Below are 6,927 nucleotides of genomic sequence, written 5' to 3' on the forward strand. Positions count from 1 at the left end.
TAGGCTAGGTCTCAGGAGAGTTCTAATACCATCTACTGTATTATGATTCTGTAGGTAACAACAGAGATGAAACAACATTGAAATGTTTGAAAGCAGATGCTAACGGATCCTTCTGTACCAGCTATAGGAGGCAATCTCAGCTTGAAAGGACCCTGGCCCTTATTATCATAAGATGAATGATACATGGAGACAGAACAGTAAAGCCAGAGTCTTACAGGATGCCATGGGCCACAGGCAGATTGTCTTATTGTTTTATTTATTTTTTTAAAGATTTTATTTATTTGACAGAGAGAGACACAGCAAGAGCAGGAACACAAGCAGGGGGAGTGGGAGAGGGAGAAGCAGGCTCCCCGCAGAGCAAGGAGCCCGATGCGGGGCTCGATCCCAGGACCCTGGGATCGTGACCTGAGCCGAAGGCAGACGCTTAACGACTGAGCCACCCAGGCGCCCCACAGATTGTCTTATTGTTTTAGACTTAATCTTAAAAATAAGTATATAAAGAAAGGATTGAGTCAAGTGATACTTGCATGTCATGTGAGCTTTTAATTTTCATGGGATTTAGGTCTTAAATGTGTGTTTATAAGCTAATTACTTACAGAAAAAGAAACCAACCTATAGGAGAATCCCTCATTAGAAGCGATTCGGATTGGAATTGGTTTGTTAATTGGCAAAGTTGTCTATAGTAGAGAATTGAAAAATTTATTTTAACATAAAACTACATGAACATTTAGTTATCAGTCTTTTGACATAAAGCCTAGGACTCTTCTTCGAGTTTGATTCCACCAATAGATGGTCCAGATAGTCATTCTTGAATAAACCACACATATAGTAACAGTAATAGTATTAACAATAATAGTTGAGCACTTACTATGTGTCAGGCACTTTTAATCCTCCCACTATCCCTTTGAGGTAGCAATTATTATCATTCTCATTTTATATATGAGGTTAAGAAACTTGCCTAAGGATACACAGTCAGTAAATGGTAGACATAAGGTTAAAACACAGGTTTCTGGCTCCCAAGTTTACACTCTTAACCGGCACATCATCTCTAATCTCCATTTCTGAGTGTCCTTAGGGAAGGGCTTTAAGAAACTGAAGACATTTATGAAGCAATCTAAGAATTCTTCCATATTTTTATGATTTTTTCAAAACTTTTAAGTTGTCTCCCCATACATACTTTAACAGCAATTCGTATTAGCTATTCATTTGTATTAAATTTTTCCAAAGCATCTTCATGGAAACAAGGGTTTGTTTTTTTTTTTCAATTTCATCAATTTATGAAACATTTAGTCAAAGTGTGGAATTAAAACTGTACATACAGGGGTGCCTGGCTGGTTCAGTTGGTAGAGCATTTGACTTATGATCTTGAGGTTGTGAGTTTGAGCCCCACTGGGCATAGAGCTCACTAAAACAAAACAAAACAAAAACTGTACATATAAAATTACGATCTTTGTAGGGTGCCTGGCTGGCTCAGTTGGTAGAGCATGTGACTCTTGATCTCAGGATTGTGAATTTGAGCCCCACAATGGGTATAGAGATTACTTGAAAATAAAATCTTAAAAAAACCAAGAATTACAGGGTGCCTGGGTGGCTCAGTTGGTTAAGTGTCTGCCTTAGGCTCAGGTCATGATCCTGGAGTCCTGGGATAGAGTTCCCGGTTGGGCTCCTTGCTTAGTGGGGAGTCTGCATCTCCCCCTGCCCCTCCCCACCACTTGTGTGCGAGCTCGCGCTCTCTCTCTCACAAAAATAAATAAATAAAATCTTTAAAAAACCCCCAAGAATTACAATCTTTGTTATCAAATTATGGATGTATATTATTTATTGAAATAATTTATTGAAATAAATCAGTTTGGGAAAAAGCACAACTTTTTAGGGCAGACAACTTAACTAGTGGGATCAGAAGTAGGCATGAGTATCACTACCAGGGAATATTCAATATGCTGCGGACACTGGTTAGTATCTTTTACAGTTAAGATGGAGATCATCAATTAATCCATAACTCCTTCAGGAGGAGGTCAGTTAAGAGAGTTTCTGCCATATTTAAATTTCCTCTGTGTTTTAGCACAATCACAAGTGATATAGTAATGGCTTTTCAGCTGAGACCGAGTGTAGTACAAGTACTATAATGATGATATGTATTTTTTTTTAAAGATTTATTTATTTAAGAGAGAGAGAGAGATTGAGCTGGAGAGGGGCAGAGGGAGAGAGAGAATTTCTCTCTCTCCCTTTAAAGATTTTATTTATTTGAGAGGGGAAGAGAGCATGAGCAGGGAAAGGTTGGGGACAGAGGGAGAGGGAGAAGCAAGCTCCCTCCTGGAGCCCAATGTGGGGCTTGACCCCAGGACCCCGGGATCATGACCTGAGCTAAAGGCAGACACTTAACTGACAGAGCCACCCAGGCACGGCAGGAGAGAGAATCTTAAGCAGGCTCCTCAACTAGCACGGGAGCCTGACTTGGGTTTTAATCCTAGGACCCAGAGATCATGACCTAAGCTGAAACCAAGAGTAAGATGCTTAACCAAGGGGCGCCTGGGTGGCTCAGTCGTTAAGCGTCTGCCTTCGGCTCGGGTCATGATCCCAGAGTCCTGGGATCGAGCCCCGCATCGGGCTCCCTGCTCCGCGGGAAGCCTGCTTCTCCCTCTCCCACTCCCGCTGCTTGTGTTCCCTCTCTCGCTGTATCTCTCTCTGTCAAATAAATAAAATCTTTAAAAAAAAAAAAGATGCTTAACCAACTGAACCACCCAATGTTATGTATCTTAACAGTACCTTCACATGCTTCCAGAGGAATGTGTTGTATTTTCTGTTTTTTTTTTTTAAGATTTTATTTATTTATTTGAGAGAGAGAGAGAGCACAAGCAGGGGGAGTGGCAGGCAGAGGGAGAGAAAGAAGCGGGAGCCCAACATGGGGCTCTGGGACCACAACTGGAGCCGAAGGCAGATGCCCAACGAACTGAGCCACCCAGGCACCCATATTTTCTGTTTTTATTAAAAGCCTAACATGTCAGATATTTGATTTCATATATATGCATATATATGCATAGCCCTTTTATATACATATATCGATAGCTTTTTTATATACATAGCCTTTATATATGTGTATATATGAATATATAGAAAGAGCCTTTTCTTTAGCTTTCAGATCTATTTAAACTGGTTCACTATATAGGTTTCTTATTGTTGTAACAAATTACCACAAATTTACTGACTTGAAATAATATATATTTGTTTTCCTACAGTTCTGGATCTCAGAACTGTCTAAAATCTTTAAAAAGTCTAAAATCAAGGTGTTGTCAGGATTATGTTTTCTGGAGGCTTGAGGGGAGGATTTGTTTTCTTGCCTTTCTGTCTTTTGGAGGTCACTTGTATTGTTTGGCTAGTGGCTCCTTTCATCTTCCTTACATTGCTACCATCTCTTGCTTCTCTCCAACCTCTGCTTCTATTGTCACATTTCCTTTTCTGTTGCCAAGTCTCCCTCTGCCTCCCTCTTACAGGAACACTTGTGATTACATTTAAGGCCCACTTATATAATGCAGGCTAAGCTCCCCATCCAAGATCCTTAACTTAATCACATCTGCAAAGACCTTCTTACTCTGTTAGAGAATATATACACAGGTTTCAGAGACTTGGATATGGATTATCTTTGGGGGTCATTATTCAGCCTACATTACTTGGCTTAATTAGAGACTAATGAACTAATTTCCAAAAGTAAACTGAAAAACTAATCAGGTCAGTGTTTCAAACAGGAATGCCTAGAATGCCTAAACTATGAGAAATTAAACAGCAATTTAACTTTTAAAAGCAATTTAAGAACCTTGGTAATGGAGATTTTTAGATTGAATTTGGGAATTTGTAGCATACATGGCTCATTTCTTTCAAAAACATTATCTATTTAAAACTTAAGGAAAAATCCTCCCTCCCACCTGCCTTCCCTCTTTCTCTCCTTCACTCTTAGCCTCTTCCCAGGCTTCCTGTTTTCCTTCTTTCAGTTGTGCTCCTCCATAAATTATTTAATGGTTCTATATAAGTTCTTGAGGTTTTATAGTTATTTCTTATTCAATTTGGAACTCAATAATAAATAAACCTCCAGCTTGAATATACATTTTCTGGTATCAATCCTAAATGGAAGGGCAGTGCTTATTTGAAAAAAAAGGTGCTAGACTTACGTATAAAATATATAGCCAAAATAAATATAAACAGAATTATTTATTTATTCATTCATTTATTTTTGCATCTAGTGAGAAAATTGCCAGATTGCTCTTTCCCAACTTGGGCTATAAAATTAGATTAATTAGTTTTACCTCATGCTGTTTATTTCTGTCAGGAAGAATACTTCGAAGCACTTTGACTACTCTGAAGTCCCACAGGGCTCTTAGGGCTAATGTTATTAGCCTTTGGGGTGACATCAGTTTTTCTATATTGGGGGCTTATCAGCTATCTCTAGCATCTCTAGCTTTTTTCCTATCAAGAAACTAGCATTAGGGATTCTTCTTGATCTTAAGAGATTTTGCTTGTGGCTTATCACTTCCTTTCTTTCCCCTTAAAAATGTATCTTTATACTGTATCTTTATAATATTTTTACTCCATTTAGTTGCTTTATGCTCTTCTAATGTCAATGTCTCAAATCTTCCATTCTCTCCATTTCTACAGACTGCCTCTTCAACTAACCAGCTGTTCATGATTTTGTAGTGGATTGCTCTCTATCTACTTATAAACATCATTAAGTTTTCAGTGTAAAAGTCTTTAAAATTGTTAACAGTGACTGAATGACAGCACTGAGTGATTTTTTTTTCTTTTGACTCTTTCGGGTATTTTTTTCATGTACTTTATATTGTATACATTCTAGAAAATACTATATGTAATATAATATATAGTAATATAATAATACACATTAGTATACATGAATTATTTAATAAGTCAATTTATATTATAATTTTATAAATAATGTATCTCATTCTAGAAAATACTACATATTATATTAAAATAATAGTTCTTTTGCTAAAATTATCTATGGTGACAGAGATATTGATTCTTTTAGAAAATAGCTTTTGATGATTTCTGCACAAAAATACTGCATTGTACATAGAAGTCCAGTCTATTCCTCTATCTTTTAGTCTCTCTCCTCTCCCTCTCTGTATATATGCATGAAAGGAGCTAAAAAATACATAAAACTAAGTATGCTGAACATCTAGTAAAATTGAGGAAAGAGTTTAAAGTTAGATAGTTACAAAAATATAAAGGAAAACACCAGATAACTATGAAAGATTAGCTAAGGTATTCTAAGTTTAAAAAAAAATAAAACCCAACTATAACAATGAAACAATATGTGCCTAGTAAGTCCAAAATCCAAGGTAGGAAATACTTTTAAAGGGAGAATCAGTAATGAGTGGAGAACCTTTCAGTCTTTGGGATTCCTGAATGACTACCTTGTAGGCCTCTCCCACATGTTAGGGCAGATAGCCCCTAAAGAGGAAGGTCAAAGCCCAGTCTACTAGCCTTCCTGGGGATAAAGGGCAATCAGCACGAAGGCAGCTCCAGCTGCACCAACCCTCAGGGGCAGGTCCCCAGTGCTCCTACCCTCCATCTAGGCTGTGGAGTACCCTCCTGTATATAAAAACCACATATACTATATCTCTTATTGTACACCAACCCCACAGTCTATATTGCCCTTATAATATAGAGCAGGTTGCTAAGACTTCTGAGAAAAGGAAGCAGAAATAACACCTAAAATACCAGAAACCCCCCAAATGTCATTCTGTCTGTAAATAAAGATATTATTCTTCATGGTAAGTCAGCCCTTTTGCTCGTTTTAGATCAACTGCATAAATGAGATGATCTTGGTCCTATTGGTATTCTTGTAATATGCAAGAAGTAGCAATGTGGAAAGTACTATCTCTCTCTTATTAAGAAGAGAAATGTGGAGTAAAAATCATATCTCTCTTAAAAAATCATCCCCCTCTTTCTTTTTAATAGCTTTGATTAAAAGAAGAATGTGGCACACACAATGCCACGTGTTCATCATACATCTTTCTTTTCCTGGATACACAGAAAGAACATTTCCAACCTCCCTTGCAGAGATGGATTGGGACCACTTCACTGAGTTCTAGCCAATGGGTTATAGACAGAAATGCATGCCATTTCCAGGTCTGGGTATAAAAAGCCTGTGTGTAAGCAACTCTCTGGCTCTTTCTTTCCCTGTAGCAGATATGCAAGCCACACATTTACCTGGCAACATCACAATATGGTGGGCAACTAGATCCCTGAGTCACTAAATGGAAGAGAGCCCCTGCCAACACACATCAGACTTTGAGGGAAAAAACATATACCAAGGTCCAATGTCTTTATATATAACGACTTAGAATCAAGGTCACAGCATTTGTATTTGCCTCTCACCTTATGCCTTCTGTAATGCCACTTATTGTTTCTTCAAATGTCCTTAATGTATAGTATGAATTTCCAAGTAATTATCTTTCTATTTACTTATTATTTTTATTTTACAGCCTTCTGAGAAATTCTATTTTTTTCTTTAAGCTATATTTTTCTTCTATTTCTTCTCTATTTTCTTCTATAAGCTACATTTAAATAGCTTATAGAACAGTCATCTTTGGTAGGCTCACCTTTATCAGGTAGATTATTTTTATTGTAATATCCCATTAGCAAAAACACCATAGAAACTTTTATAGTCACAAAGTTTATTTGACATTTGTAATATCTGAAATCACAGAGAGCTATAAGGTTTTGCTATTAGTATAGCTTAGTAGCTCTACAAGATCCAACCCTACTACAGGAGGCAATGAAAAACTTGGGAATAATATTAAAAAATAATATAAAATAGACTGAGAGGCATAAGAGAATAAGCAAAAACATGTAGATCCTGGAGGAGATTTGAAACTTGGAAGAAGAAACAGGGCACAGTGCCAGTTTCCCATC

The sequence above is a fragment of the Neomonachus schauinslandi genome, chromosome X (genome assembly GCF_002201575.2).
Source record: "Neomonachus schauinslandi chromosome X, ASM220157v2, whole genome shotgun sequence".
Classification (NCBI taxonomy): Eukaryota; Metazoa; Chordata; class Mammalia; order Carnivora; family Phocidae; genus Neomonachus; species Neomonachus schauinslandi.